We start from the raw sequence: 16,581 nt of genomic DNA on the forward strand, positions 1-16,581 counted from the left end.
ACCCCCGGGGACCCAGACCAAGTCCAGCAACCCCAAAGGCAGGCATCAAGTTATTCTAAGCAAGCCCAACAACCCCTGCTAGGGGCTATTTGGGTGCATTCCTGGCGCCTATGGTGCCAGGCTCATATGGAGAGCCAGTCCTGGCGCCATAGGCGCCAGGCTCATAGATTAAAACTTACCTGATGCAGACCATGCTGCAAGAGCTCCAAGCCAAAAGAGGCTTGGAAGGGACTACTTTACCTAGGGACTATTTTTTTACTTGGGTGGGGCTGGGGAGGAATACTTACCTGGGACTACTTTGGAGGCTATTTAAACCACGTCCGAAGAGCAGCACACGCTTTGCGTTATTCTGCATCCAGCAGCGTTACGCTCACCGTGCCTGCAAGTCTGCATCCAGTCTTCTGCCACGCCCGCCTCGAGTCTGGAGCTCCTAGAAAAAGGGAGAAAGAAGGAGAAAAGGTTAGAACAAGAGCAATACCATTGATCCTTACCTGAATTCCCGATCCATCGCGCCTTCGAGCTGGAAGAAAGAAGTTATTTTATGCGCGTGGCCTCGCCTGCTGCAGCGCCGCGCTGAACTCACCAGCCTTCGCAGCGTCTTCACATTCCACCGCATCCTTCTGCATGTTCCTGCCACACTCCGGCACCTAAGGGGAAGACCAGAACAGCAAGGTGAGCCAAGGGAATACACAGAGGCAATAACAATTACCCCCCATAGACTTACCTGATTTTACCACCGGGGGTACTATTCCTCTTCACGGGTCGGCACAGCTTCCACTGCATCCTCGCCGAACCCCGGCCCCTAAGGGGAAACAAAAGGACAGCAAGGTGAAACAAAGGGACAAACAAGGGGAAACCTCCTCACCACAATAGATTTACCTGATTTTACCACCGGAGGCATTATTCCCCGAGACTTCATACTTTCTCTCAGCGCCTGAATAAGGGAGAAAGCTACAGGTTACATATGGACATTATTTTATCGAACTGTGTTGGATAATACAAATCCTTACCTGAATATTACCGGTTGCCACAAGGAACTCTTCGCTAGGGTCAAGCTGCAACCTGCAAGGAATCAGACAGAGTGAAAGTCAGACATTTGAACTCTTACCAACTACATACTTACGGCGTCTTGCCGGGACTCTCAGAGTCAATATTGTTCTGGAACTCACCAATTCCTTCGAGCCAGTGAAGCAACTGGTTATCTACGCGTCCCTGCGCTCAATGCAGGATGGAGAGCTCATCTTTCCAAACCATCAGGTGAGACTCTAAGAGGGGACATCAAAGGTGATCAGTGGGGAGATCAGCGGGAGTGGGGGGGGGGTTAACGCTCAACTCCACGGGTGGTTAATTCCCCTTCTCCATTTGAAGAAGAATATTCCTATGGGCCAAGCAAACAAAGCTAGGTGGACCAGTCCAGTCTGTCATCTCGGCACTACGCGTTACATTGGTGGAGACCGCAGCTGTCCTGTTCAGATCGACGCCCCTGTGGGAGCCAGGTGAGCCTAACAGTCTCTCTACGCATTTTTTATAATTGAGGTTACACAATCTCTCCCAATATTCTGCACATTTTTGCTGTAGCCTAAGTGTCAATTCTAGCTCCTCTGCTGTATCGTCTCCGCCCCTTAAAGCCTCTTCTAGTTTTTCCTCCATCTCCTGCAGTTCGGCTAAAACCCCACCTTGTAGGCCCCTGGATTTCGCTATGGCTACCCCCCTCATGACAACTTTAAAGGCCTCCCATAGTGTTCCCGCCGAATCCACGCTCCCAGTATTTGTTTCAAAATAATTTACAATCTCCTCCCTCAAGTCCTCCCTAAAAAAGGGGTCTCGCAACGATTCCGCTCGTAGGCGCCATGTCGGGATCCTTGCTTTCGGGGGGCAGTAATGCCATGCGAGAATCAGGGGCGAGTGGTCCGAAAGGACCCTGGCCTTGTACTCTATTTGTGTGATCTCCGCTATCATTTTAGGTGTTGTGAAGCCATAAACCAGCCTCGTGGATAACTGCTGTGGGGCAGAATAATGTGAATATTGCCTTTCCTGGGGGTGCCTCACTCTCCATGCATCCTCCAAACCAAAGTCACCCAGCAATGTCTGTAACGCTTTGGCTGCAGGGGCTGGTCTATCCATCTTCCCATCCGATCTGTCTATCCTCGGGTTCAGTACGCAGTTGAAGTCCCCTCCCCAGATCATCGCGCTTCCTACACATGCGCTCAAGTTCGCACACAATGTTCTAATGTACGCCGCTGTGTTCTGGTTCGGGGCATACGTGTTGACAATGCTTATCTCCCTGTTCTCCACCAGTCCCCTCAGAATAACCAGCCTCCCGTCTGTCTCAGCCACCACTTGCAATCGCTTAAGAGGGACATGTGGCGCCACCCAAATAAGCACTCCTCTTGCGTAAGCCGAGTACGATGAGCCCACCAGCACTCCTTTCCACTTCCCAGCAATCGTGTCCATCCTCTCTCATGTAAGGTGGGTTTCCTGCAGCAATGCAATATCTATTTTCTGTCTGCGCAGGTACAACATAACTTTGTTCCTTTTTAAGTAGCTGTTGAGCCCCCACGCTGTTGAGCCCCCGCACGTTCCATGTAAGTATCTTTAGGTCCCCCATGGCCTGTACAAGTTCCATTCCTCCTCCCACAGGTGCAGTCTGACTTTAAGTTCCAATCCAATCTGTATAGGCTCGTTTCCCATTCCAAATTCCCCTTAACCAAAAACACCCCAAACTTCCCGTTCCCCCTCCCTGCCGCCTCCCGTCCTTTCCCCAACAGAACTCCCCTGAACTGTTGCCCAGCTCCATCCCTGGATCTCAGGCTCCCCCGCATCTAGCTCTTTCTGGCTCTCGCCTGTACTCGAAGCTCCGCAGGGTGAGGCCGCCCTAGTGGCTAACCTATTACTACTACAACTATAATTCGGGGGGTAGGGTGCTTTCGCCCTGCCGCTCCTATATCACTTCGGGTTAACTACACATTGCTACACAATTTACGTATATATACACGCTGCTATATTCCAGTCCTTCAAGTCCATTACAGTCAGCGGTATCCTATCAAAATATCAGCCTCCTTCAGCCGCGCCCAGTAATCTTAATCTTCATCTAGGCACCCCTGGGGTGCTCACTCTACACCTTAACAGTATGCATACCGTATCCCAGTCACATATCGTGTCCCCCTTGGGCCTCTTCCTTGTCTCGTTCCGGGTAGCCCTGCAGATCCAGCCACGTCGTTGCTTCTTCCTCAGCTGCCTACCACTCCAAACTAATCAATGTAGTTATGCCGTTCCTGTCACAAGAAAACTGCATCACCATTGCGAGGGCCATTATCGGATCTAGGCTAGACTACTGTAACGCACTCAATGTTGGTATATCCCAAAAGAACTTGTCGAAACTTCAAGTAGCTCAGAATAATGCCCCGAGGGCCGCGACTGGTACAGCTCGCAGGGATCACATCTCTGGGGTTAGAAGGCAGGTTCATTGGCTGCCCGTCAAAGAAAGGATCCTTTTCAAAACACTGGCCATTGCACACAAATGCATCCATGGATTGACACCCACCTACTTAGCTCAGAGAATCATCAAAAAAACACCCTCTAGACTTTCCAGGTCTGCATATGCGAATCGCCTCATTGTTCCTCATACACGAAGAGTGCGAGCCGGTGGCTCCAGTTTCCCTACCTTGGCTGCAACTTACTGGAACACCCTCCCTGCCCAACTCAGGATGATCGAATCCCACACAACCTTCCGTAAAGCCTTGAAGACAAAGCTTTTTGTTTGACTCGCCTCCCCCTACCGCCATCATTTGAATACTGTACTGCTTATAGTACCTGACATGTAACCTATTGTAAACTATGTACCTGTATCAATCCATTGTACTGGGCTGCTATCCTGTAACCCTTAAGCAAGCCTGCATACATATTCTTCTCAGCGCCTCTATGCCCTTATGTTGTAGCGTGCTATACAAACAGTAAAATAAATAAAAATGCAGGAGGCCCCTGGGTATCTCTGACACACAATGCATGATACTTTAGTCTGTCAGTTTCCTGGCCTTATGCGCTTTAATCTATAGGATTTAGAAAAGTCATAGTTTCTTGTTGTAAAGATCAAGGGTATCTCCCTCCTTGCCCACCCTTCTAGTTGTGCCGTCTTTCTCCCCTCGTTCAGCTGGCACCTGGAAAACGCTATTACTTTGTGTGCTTTACCCCACTCAAAGTGTGCTCTCGTGCTCCGTCTTATCGGTGTGGGGAAGTTTAATGGAAGTCAGGTATGAGTGGTTACCAATAATTGCCTGACCATAATAGTGGGACATGTCAGGTACAATACACGGGTGTGAGTTTGTTTTCTCCCAGAGTGGGCTGTCCGTGTGAAAGTGTTCGTGAAGGGAAAGGGGCTGGTTAAAGATCCCAAGTACCCTACCGGGTAAGATGGGTTAATGGTGTTACAGGGAAGGGGATACCGCGTCTCGCCATCAGGTGTCCCACTCCCACCGCCTGAACATCCCTCACCCAGGTGACCTTCCCGCACTGGTCCACCCCAGGGTCTGGATCCAAAGGCGATGGCCGTGCCCTGGCCACCTGAGAGAGAGATCCACAGGAACTAGCGGGTGAGACACCTTCTGGTTTCTCACAAGAGGGAGCCTGCTTTGTTCCTTGCATACTGTTGTGGCTTGTAGAATGTAGAATGTGGAATGTGGAATGAATAGAGAATAGAACTAGAATGAATAAAAGGAGTTGAGACATGAAGTTTGTCTCCTGGCATTATTTAATAGAAACATGGTGACTAATGATATAATCAGATACATAACACATACTTCTGTGAAGGCCAACCACCAGAGTAGGACACAGAATTAGGAGAGCTGCTTTCTCCCACGTGACAGCCAGTCTCAGCACCGCTTCTGCTGTGCAATCTCTGCATTTCGGATTCCCGACTCCTATGACTCTCTATGCACTGCGTCTCGCTTGAAAAACAGCAGCACTCCAGCGTCTTCCTCATGCTTCTGCTGCTCCCACTGCTGCCGTCTAATGGCCTGCACCTTAAGGGGCTTTAAATATCTAAAAGTCTAACTCAGGTGTGGGTCATTAGAACCACTAGACTGCACACTACAGAGCTGCACCTCTTAGCCCCTCTTCCTCGTCTCAGTTATAGTCCCTAATGTTCTGATTCATTTTAACCTTATCTAATTCACTCTGTTTTTTAATTTCTTTTTATTTATTCACTCATAATCACAGATTTCAATCAGATTACAACCAGTACTGTTCTGTTACTATTAATTTCACAATTTGTACATTTAAACCATCTGGTTTCTCATCACAGAATTTGAGGTTTTATATATTATCTGTCATGTCTGCTGCTGCTCCTGCCTCTGCATATACCTCTGTGAACACCAAGATGAGGATGCTTACTGACTCGCGTTACAACAAACAGCAGTTCGCCTGTAGAACGTCAGTGAGACTGGTTTATTCCTGTTGGAGACTCACCAGGAAGTTTCCATGGAGACGTGCTGCATATCTGAGACACCGCACTGTCCGTCCGGACGCTGTTGTCAAGGGCCGTCACGTGATCAACAACGTCATGTGACCAGAATGCGTTTCATGACTGTATTTAAACAATGTGATGGCGGGAAACCGGTGCTTCCGATTAGCGTTCTCGTTTCTTTGAAGCTCCGGCTACTTACTTGGGCCTTGCTACATTTTCTCCTTTGTTTATTCCCAGCCGGAATCCAGCATTCCTTCCTGGACCTTTGACAGCCGTTCTGTATTCTGATTACCGGGCAACTTGACTATGGCTCGTTTGAAGGAACTGCACTTTCTGTTTCCACAGCATTACGCCTGCATTCTCATTACCCGGCAACTCGACTACGGCTCGTTTGAAGGAACTCCACTGCATTACGTCTGCATTCTGATTAAGGAACTTCCCTTAAGGATTCCTCCTTCTTAAGAGACTCGTGGTCGAGCTACCAATCACTGTAGCCGTGGTGTACTGCCCAAACAATGCTCAAGACCGTTTCCTCTGCAATATCCTTCCAATTACAACTATTTTCACAGAGGGCCGCTTGCTAATCGGAGGCGATTTCAACCTAACTACTGATAAAACACTGCCGCTCACCAGGGAGGACTATACCAGGGCATTGGGGATGGCAGAGTTCCTAAGGGAGACGGGGACAATAGACCTCTGGAGACTTGCCAACAAAGGGGTCTGAGACTACACGTTCTACTCGCATGTCCACAAAGGATTTTCGAGAATTGACCTTCTGCTAGCATCCAGTGTTCTCTTCCCATGCATAGAAGATATACAAATTGGACACAGGATAATATCAGATCACGCCCCAGTGATCGCACACCTGCAAGTGCAGGGACTGCCAGACCCTCCACAAAGGTTCTGGAAACTGCAAGACCACATACTGACAGATATTGCAACCAGCACAGAGCTTTCAGTCTCTCACAAATTACTTCAAGAAAAACACAGCAAAAGACACCTCCGAGGCAACCGTCTGAGATGCAATGAAACTGGTAATCAGAGGGGTAGGAATCAACTGCACGGAGGCGCATAGACGAAGGAACCAATTGCAGCAATCTAAGCTGGAAGGTTGCGTAGCTGGAAGAAAGTTTCAAGAGACGCCGAACCACCAAAAACAGGCAGGGAGCTCAAAAAGGCAAAGGCATCCTTGGAAATGCATTTGGCGGACCTATCGGACAGAGCCCTTAGATATACAAAACGGCATTACTACCTAAACAGCAACAAGGCAACCCATCTGCTGGTGCACTAACTTAAAAAACTGCACTCTCGGCACAATATCCACAGCCTCCTAGACCTGAGCGGCAAGATCCACTATGCAGAATCAGATAAACTGGGGGTAATGACAGAAAACCACAGGGGCATCATGTCCGGCGCCCCAACAAACAAGACAGCACAGCTCCAATACCTATCCACTGCCCAAAAAGGAAACTCACATCCCCAAATTGAATCCCTAGAGCTCCTCATTACGACAGAGGAGGTGGCAGAAACTATTTGCTCCCTGAAAAACACAGCCCCAGGCCCTGATGGGCTGACGACCCAATTCTATAAGAAATTCGAACATATCTTAGCTCCCCACCTGGCAACCCTATACAACACATTCCTTTCTACAGGCAGCATTACCCCGTCAATGGAGGAATCTCTAAAAGTACTGATTCCGAAGCCCGGGAAAAACCTAGAACACAGTGCGTCATATAGACCCATCACTCTAATGAACAACGACGCCAAAGTATTCTCAAAGATCCTTGCACGCAGACTGGCGCAAATTCTCCCAGACTTAATACATCAAGACCAAACAGGATTTATCCCAGGCTGCAGCACACAGGACAACACAAGGCGCACCCTAAACATAATAGAATCAGAAACTAGGACTGTAATGGAAATGGCAGTTCTCTCACTTGATATGCTGGACAGGGGATATGTAAGACAGATCTTAAACCACTTTGGACTAGGCCCTAATTACCAACATGTCACTTAGAATAAATGGCGCTAGATCGGCCAAAATTGCCGTAACTAGGGGCACTCGACAGGGGTGCCCTTTGTCACCACTCATATTTGCGCTTTCCATGGAACCGTTTGCCATTAGGATTCACCAGAACCCACTCATACACGGGATGAAAGTGAAGGGGAATCCTATAAAAAAGCCCTATACGATACGCAGACAATGTCCTACTAACTGTAACCTGGACTGAAGCCTCCATGAGAGCTCTGTGTCAAGAACTAGTAGCATTCGGGGAAGCATCTGGATTCAAGGTAAAAATCCGCAAAATCCATAGCTACAGGTGGTACCCAACCCCGGAAATCTTAAACAAGAAGAATCCAGTAATCCCGTCGCAATGAGAGGCTGCTCAGACACAGGCACATTGTTCCATCTCCTGTGGTTGTGTCCCAAGACCACGCAGTTCTGGAAAGAAGTATTAGAACGAAACAGACGGATCACAGGCCTATCAATCCCATGGGACCTGGGTATAGTCCTACTGGGAGCTACGGGCGAAGGCCAATTCCTGATGACTGGTCGCATAGCGAAGCTGTGTTCTCACTTACTTACAGCAGCAAAAACCTTGATAGCAAAACTATGGAAACACCCAGAGGGCCCAGCAGTTCCCATGTGGTGGACCAAGTGCTGTGACATAGCATTTATAGAAAAAATAACAGCCTTCCGCTTTGGAAATAGAAAGTTCTACAATGTCTGGGCACCTTTTTTTAGATTATGCACAGCAATTTCCAGGAGTGGTGAGACAACCTCCAACCCTTCATTGGATAGCAAAGCATGACCAAAAGGTCAGCTGAACAACTGTAGGAAACGCTTCAGGCCAACTATCTAGCCAGGGACCTCAGCCATTCATATCCTTTATGACCCCAACTTGATAACCACTATGCTCAGAGCCATGGACCTTGAACTTCGTCCCACTAAAGGAACTAAGTGCCTTTGATGTCGCCACCTCTTGTTCCCTCCGACTGACTCCCCCGAACTCATTTGTTGTGGTTTATTGTTTCTTTGTTTTGTTCTAATTTTACTTGTTTACCTCTGCACAATTTTAATGATGCCTAATGATATACTTGTATTTGGAAAATTTCAATAAAAAGATTCTTTGGAAGAAAAAAAAAAAAAGTTAAATGTAATCCTATGAAATGGACTTTGCCACCGAAACGTCCTCCTTCCATTTTGATCAAGGGCCCCATCTTGGCTCAGTAATGCTTGGCAAGGGGGCGTGCGCATGCGCATTGCGCATGGAGGTTGCTCACGCGCGGAGCCGCCGTCTAATCGCCAGGCAAGGGAAGGTGCCAGAGAGCGCTGAAGGAGCGCGCGGCACAGTTGGAGGTAAGCGGTCAGTTCAATGCCATTTAATTTTCGGTACGGTGCTGCCCGGGCCCTTAGCCTAGCTAGGCAAACGGGTTGCGGGTCTGACCATCCCGGTTGCTCCGGGCTTTCCTTGGTTGGATGCTTGCGCCTGTTCCCTTAGGCCCAGCCTAGCTCGAGGACGTGGCTGCCAAGACACCCCGTGTAACGCGCAGCACTTATTCTCTTCCTCAAACGATTTCGCTTGTTTACCGTGAGGAGTGGTAGCTCGTACACCGTTTGGAAGGAGGGGGTGGGAAACCAAGTTTTTGTGTTCAAAAGCCAGAACAAACCCCGGAATATTAAACCAGCCAGATCTGGGCGAAGTCGCATAATGAGAGGGGCTGTTGTACTATGGGGGCGTGGGTTTGATGCAGTGCTTGGCGAGGACTTGTGATTGGCAAGTACTAATGGGCTCAAACTGAGTACCTGCAGGTATTTGATCAGGAAGGTAAACACGCGACCTCTCGGCAATGAGTATCTCGCAGTTTTCCGGAGAGAAGGTGGGTCATTGGTAGGGGTAGAAGTATCAGCACTGGGGAATTCGGCCTCTGAAGTGGCTGCGAATTCGTAATGTGGGCAGTCAGCGCTCGCAACGCCTCCTAATGCAATGCGTGAGAGAGCCAGTCAGTCCTGCTTATTTCTTGGATTCTGGGACTTGTAGTTTCTATTTTTAGTTTAGGTCTAAAAATCCTAGAATTTAAAGAAAAAAACGGACCTGAGTGGCTTTTTCACACATGGAATTGGGAACCTCCAAAGCTCTTGGTTAGTGGAGGTGGAGCTAGCCAGATAAGTAGAGCAGAGTCAAGTCTGGGGGGGGATAAGTGGGGTGTCTGACAAGTGAAGTCAAGAGCCCCCTATCAAACAAGACTATACCCATTTGCGGACAGCCTTGCATTAAATTCAGAGGGTTAATGACTACCCCCATTTAAGAGGTTTATGAATGGTAACTGTACATAAGTACTGCTACAATGGATAACCTGTACTAGATGGTAAGGCTCCTAGCAGCATAGTGGGCTCAATAGCAGCATAGTGGGCTCCATGCTGAAGGTGGCGTTAACATTATCTGTATTTGAGGGTTGGGAACAATCAGCCCCTGAGGAAGTTCTATGGACTAACGTCAAGGTGAAAGAAAACGAAACATGTCAGGCATACGGTAGAAAGATACATTATTTGGTGAATAGTAGTCTTATCAGTAGAAGTCAAGACGACACTGGGAGTTGTAAGAAATGATGTACTAATTAAACTTATGTACTAGTGGGTATGACTACACGTCAATCCTCTAAAGCAGTCCTCACAGGTTTTATGGTATAGATTGTACAACACTTTGGAACCTAAAAAGAAGTGTCTGCGGTGGTCTGTCACTTGGGATCAAAAGGGTGGGGTGAATGAGAATATGTGTGGTTTGAAGGTTCAGTGTAAAGTTGATGCAGCAGGAAGAAGACAGGTATTTGCCCCTGTTGAATCCTATGAGGCAAACGTTGATTGGTGATGGCTGCCCTTTAGCCTACCAACCTATGCAGGCATTATATAAGAATTCTAATGTTCAGGTGGTTCCTCTCCTAAGCTAGGAATAAGGGGTTTCAATAGCTTTTTGAATACTCAAATGATGGGTACAATAAAGGCCTGTGAGTTTTTAGTTTTACAAGAAACTTGGCTAAGTGAGGTTGTTGCTAATTGATGGTTTAATGATTCTAATAAAAAATCCAAGAAGCGAGCAAGAGGCTGGCTTTCTGGTGGACTATTCACTGCAGTGAAGAATAATTTGGGCTTGTCCCTAACCGAGGTGAAGTCTAATATCGACTCGACTTTGCTGGTGAGTTTGTTTTTATAGTGAGGGAATTTCTATTCACCTGGTCTTGGTTAATCTTTATTGTAATCCGGCCTCCACCGTGACTAATGATATATGGAGGGAGCTAGATATAATTCTTTTTGAATGGGTGACACTATAGCCCACTTCATTGATAGTTGGTGCTGGTAAGTAACTCTCTTTGCCCAGATGAGGGCATAGATGAGAATGATCCGTGTTCCAGCACATCTTATCGTGGGCCATATTACCTGGTGTGTCAGAGTGTCCGGTGTGCCGTGAATACTGTGAGGATTTCTTGGGACTGCTGCTAGAAATCGCTGCTGGAAAACATATTTTTTTTTTTTGTTTTTTTTTTGCTGCCTTGGTACTTTACATTGGAGTCTGCTTTCACTTGCTGTTGCCCTGCCGGCACTGACGCTCCACCTCCCTACGCCTGCTTGCTTCATAAACCGGAAGTCAAGCGTAGCGGAGTCAGGTGGTAGGTGGAGTGTGGAGTGCTAGACCCCAGCACCGTAAAAGATCTTCTAAACTTCAAAACACAAAGGAAGGTAAACCTTCCTTTTTTTTTTGTTCTACACGGGTCATCGGGATTAAGTGAAGAAGAGCACGGATATAAAATGCTCTTAAGGAGAGACAATGAACAAACTGGAGGGGCTGAGGGCACAGCTGGGGACACAGATATCACCTGTTCCACCCCCTCCTGGGCTGCGGAGGCAGAACTACAGTTGGAGGTCCCTGATCCCCTATTAAACGAAAACCCTTGCCCCTTTAACATTCAAGTGAAAATTGGAGCAAGCACAGCTCTATATATAGATTACGGGCTGGGGGCACCCAATACTGGGGAAACACCCAAAGTCACGGGAGCCGCCATGGATGACATCGAAATTGTAGCAGGAAGCCTACAGACGGCCGCTGAGCATTCGGCAAATCAGGTCACACAAAAAACCATAGATAAACAAGTAGAAACCCAAACACAAAATCTGGTCAGTTCGCCAAATCCAACAACATAGAACGTTTCTACTATTGAGCATTGGGCCAGCCCAAATGAGGCAAGCATAGGTGACAACGCCAGTCTAGGGCCTGCATCCAGTGGGATAGAAAAATCGAACTTACCAACATCGGGGGAGCATCACATACAGAAGATCCTGAAAAGAAAAAACTCAAACTCCGAGGCAGAAGAAGAAAGGCCGTGGATGGAGTCAGCAAAGTCGGAAGGCTGTGAGGGAGCAAACCCAAGGAACCAGCTTAGCCCCCCAGCCAGATATACAGTTAAGAGGACGAACTACCCGACCAACCAAAAGGAAGGTGCCCCCAGAAGCATTATATGGAAACCATTTACTGCAGGACCATTGCCAATAAACCTAACAAAAGGGGGGACCAAAACTCCAACCATCACAAATGGAGGAACCATAGTAACCCCAGTAAACGTAGGACAGACCCTTAGCCTCAGTTTTGGCAGCAGGAGCTCCGCCTGTACGAATCAATTAAAGAAAACGACAGGAGTGGAAATATCAGACGCAGTTTTGTTGGAAACGTCAATGGACATGGAGAACGCATTAAGAGATAAGTTTACAGGAATCAAAAATGTTGACAAAGCAAAAGGAACGAGTGCTAAAGTAGCTACTGAAGACAAATTGACGCAAGCGTTGCCACCAAACAAAGTGGGAAGCGTAGACCAGGTCATATCAGGCCGAACAATGGAAAACAATTTCCTAATGGTCGCAACTTTGTCAGGTGTCCTAGCACCCTTCATGAAATTGTACGAGGATATCACGGACACACTAAGAGATCATTCTACAATACTTGCTATGGTTCACACTAAAGCAATATTTGTGGAGGGCTTTATCTCGGCAATCCAAAACAACTTGGACAACAGTACCGCCAACGTCACCCAACTGCTACATGACATAATCGAACCTATACTAAAAGAGAGAAAACCTAGGGAAGTCAAATCCAAAAAGCAAGGAACCAATAAGGAAAGACTCTGGAATAATGACCACACAAGAGGTCAGCCCAGTCATAGAAAAAGAAAACAAAGCTGGATCCAACGAGCAAGAAAACAAAGGAGAAAGGTCCACGGCAACACCGGTAAACGTAGAAGAGGTCGCAGAAACCCAAAGTGCGTCCGTTACGGGACCACGAGCAGCCCAAAGTGAAGAGAAGGGGGAGGCAAAACAAAACGAAGACGGACCCACCCTGGCCGAGGACTGCACCAGCAATAATCTTTTGAGAGAAAAATCAAAGAGCACATCATCTGATCCAGATATAAGAAACGAACCAACGAAATCACTAGAGACTGAAGTGGAAAAAAAAACCCTAAACGGAAGGGCTAAACAATTCTACAGAAATAGTGGAGGCTATCTCTAGTAAAAAATCGACAACAAGGCCTGAAGACCCCAACACTACGGATAAGTGTCGGGAGAAAGGAAAGAAAAAGGGGAACGTGTGTGAGATCTTCAAAACAAGAGACACAAACACAGGAGGGAAAAAATCAGACAACCAAATAAAAACGAAGAACAACGGGCCCGCAGACAACAAATCAGGGGGTCATCACAAGATCACAGGACCCACTAAAAAACAGAAAAATCAACCACCAGTAAAAGCCACAAGCAGTAGCAAAAGCCGGGCATTTATGAAAAATTTGACAATACCAAAAGAACAACCGAGTATAATTGACCAGCTAAGAAACAACAAGAAAAAGGTCAGAACAGAACAAAAGACTGAAGGACAAAAGATCTTAGAAATCGAAGAAGACGATTTGTCCTGAAAATGACCTGCTGGATCTCTCTACATACCCGGTCTCAGATGATGAAGACAAACAGGGAATAAGAGGCTTTGAAGAGGTAAATACAGAGGCAGAAGACTCCTTGAGTGAGGAGCATACAGACTATAGTGAGAGTGATACCTCATCTATAATGTCAATACAGACCGAAAACGAGACACAGAGAGACAACAAAAAAGTTCCAGATACTCATACAGAAAAGGATGCATTGAGAAAAAAACGGGATCTAAGTGAAAAAACTCAGAAGAGTGAATGTAGAGGTCGAGAAAGGAACGTGGGGCGGTCTAGACCCGGAACCAGTCGGGAAAGTGAAACAAGATACAGCAAAAAGCGGACCGAGATGGAGGAAAGAAGAGATCGGCATCAACTAAAAGAGGGGGAAAGAGACCTACAGCATCGACCGCGCAAAACAAGTGCTGGTGACAGTTATAAACAACCGGGGCTTGTCCTAGAACGTATCCTTCATTAAGAAGACCGACTAATACTCCAGAACCAATATAATAAGATTACTCCACCATATACCGGCATTAAGACTAATTACAACAGACGACCTGGCGATCGTGGAATTCGTCGAGGAAGATCGCACTGATAAAGTAATTCTGCACACAAGATCAAATCTGGTGAGACAACTACTACTGGAAGAAGCCCCGCAATTAAGACCAATGGGTTTTGACTTACAAGAAAGTGACAAAGTCCTAAAAACCCAGGAGTGAGTAAAGAAACACTCGGTGAGACAGATCAACAGAAAAGACAGAGAGACCAGTAGTGTTAAAACAAATAGAACATCAGCAGTGAGAAGGGGCAACCAGAACACACAAAGCTCAAACAATAGAAGTCAACATCAAGGAGAAGAAAATGAAGCGGCAAGGTGGAAATGGTTGAAAAACATGATTGATGACAAAACAAACACCCAATAACATAAAATAGTAAAAAGTGTGGGTTCATGGAGCCTGGGAAGTTGGAACACTAGAGGCTCTACCCACCTTTTTACTAAGGGAGCGCTTCAAAAAGAGAACTTTGGTGTTTTGTGTCTACAAGAAACATGGCTGTTGCAACCACCGACACTGGAAGGTTACGTGGTTCTGCTAAATCCAGCGGTCAAAGGTCAAAAAGGCAGACCCATGTCAGGCCTACTTATAGCCATCAAAAACGATCTGGATTGGCAAGTCCTGGAGGAGTCAAACCCAAATTTATTCATCCAGATGGTAGTGTTACAGCTGGACAAAAAAGCCAGTAAAATACTAATATTGATCAACATATACTGGAACCCAGCAAATTTATCAAACACAAACCTACCAGATAAAATAGCAGAACTAATTGATGAACAAAGAGAAAAATGGACTGATCCAATATTCATATTGGCAGGAGATCTAAATTGTTCATGCCTGAACAAGGACAACCAACCCGAATACGATACAACTGCCTCAGCAAAGGAAAAAAGAGGAACAATGTGGAATCGTATGGTACAATCAAGGGACTGTGTCGTTCTGAATGGAAAGGTGAAGGGGGACCAACCAGCAAAACCTACTTGGAAGGGAACACAATCAGTAGAGATCCTGGATTACATTTGCATTTCAAGCAACTTGTCAGATAACATCCAGACCTTGAAAGTAATCCCAACAGTAGAAAGTGACCACAATCTGTTAAAACTGACGTGCAAAAACATAAGCAATAACAAGATTGAAACCTACAACCAGAAGGTGGTCATAGACCAAAGGGGTATTAAATTAAGGATCAGACCAGAGAAAACAAGAGAACTAAACCATAACCTAAAACAAATGATCCCGACGCTTGAAAACGAACAAAGCCAAAAAAGGATTGACTACACCCCGCTTTTCAGAGCATTTGTTACAGAAAGGAAGCTTGGAAGTAACCATCAAACAACGACTCACCAACATCAGTATGACAGTCGCATACGAGAAAGGAAAAAAGCATTAAGGAGAGATATTAGACGACTAAAAAAGACCAAACACGACAACTGGAGTAAAGAGATACATAAGTTAAAACAAAAGTACAGAAACTGGTTACACTTACACAAGAAGACATTGCTAAACCAGGACGCAGAAAGAATGTTGGGGAAAATAAGATCTAAAAACACAGCTGAAATTTGGGCAATTATCAACGAAGCGGAGAAGCCTCCAGCAATAAGTCAAATTAACCCAATAAGTGCTTCATCATGGGTTAAGTATTATACACAGCTGCAAGGGGAAATTTACATCGACCCAAAGCGGAAATCAATGACAAACAAAAATGAGGCAGTAATAGATATCAGTATTGAGGAAATAGAAAACATCCTGAAAAAATTGAAAGACTCGAGAGCCCCAGGGCCCGACGGGCTCACAAATGTAATACTGAAAAGCAACATAGGTGAATGGGCCAAATTCCTTCAACTTCTATTCAACTAAATATTAACAACAGAAAAAATCCCGGATTCCTGGCGAAAGGCACTAGTGGTACCCATTTTCAAAAAGGGTCTCAGAACATCAGCAGACCGATTGCATTACTGGACGTGGTGGGGAAGGTCTTTGCGTCCACACTATTGAAAGCATTAAACCACTGGGTACAGCAAAGTGGACGTCGTGATCCTTGGCAATCGGGTTTTGTGAAGGGGAGAGGCACAGCACTCAACATTTTCCTGATTAACTTATTGAAAGCCAGAACACAAAGGAACAAAAACCAAGGAATCTACATCGTGTTTGTAGACTTGTCGAAAGCTTTCGACACCATAAAAAGGGCCAAACTATGGAAGAAAATGGAAAACTGGGAATGTCCTCAGTCACTGGTGGAGAACATCAAGGACTTGTACACGGACACAAGCATCAGAGTCAGACTGGATACAGCGGGTACACTAACAGACGAAATTCAGATAAAAATGGGCTTAAAGCAAGGATGCCCGCTGGCACCGGAACTGTACAACCTGTTCACGTCAGATATGGAAGATTCATTTGAGTCCACCCGCTGCTTTCCACCAAAAATAGCAGGAACGCCGATTGGGAGACTGCTTTACGCAGACGATATCGTCCTGATGGACCAAACCCAAATCGGCTTGCAGAGACAGCTTACATTATTACAGTCGTATGTGGACTCAAATGACCTGGTTATAAACCCAGAAAAATCAAGAATTCTGAAGTTAGGCCCAGGAGGTAATA

General features: G+C 46.3%; 1 protein-coding gene across 1 annotated transcript in view; it reads left to right on the forward strand.

Moving 5' to 3' along the window:
* The first annotated feature begins 8,736 nt into the window (after positions 1-8,736).
* Positions 8,737-16,581, forward strand: part of TDRD1 (tudor domain containing 1) — a 2,044,642-nt gene continuing 2,036,797 nt past the window's right edge. Inside the window, exon 1 of the mRNA XM_069611868.1 lies at positions 8,737-8,822. The gene's annotated coding sequence lies outside the window, so the exon portion shown is untranslated. The remainder of the gene's footprint in view (positions 8,823-16,581) is intronic.

This window comes from Ambystoma mexicanum, chromosome 8 (genome assembly GCF_040938575.1).
Source record: "Ambystoma mexicanum isolate Mex_15411 chromosome 8, UKY_AmexF1_1, whole genome shotgun sequence".
Lineage (NCBI taxonomy): Eukaryota > Metazoa > Chordata > Amphibia > Caudata > Ambystomatidae > Ambystoma > Ambystoma mexicanum.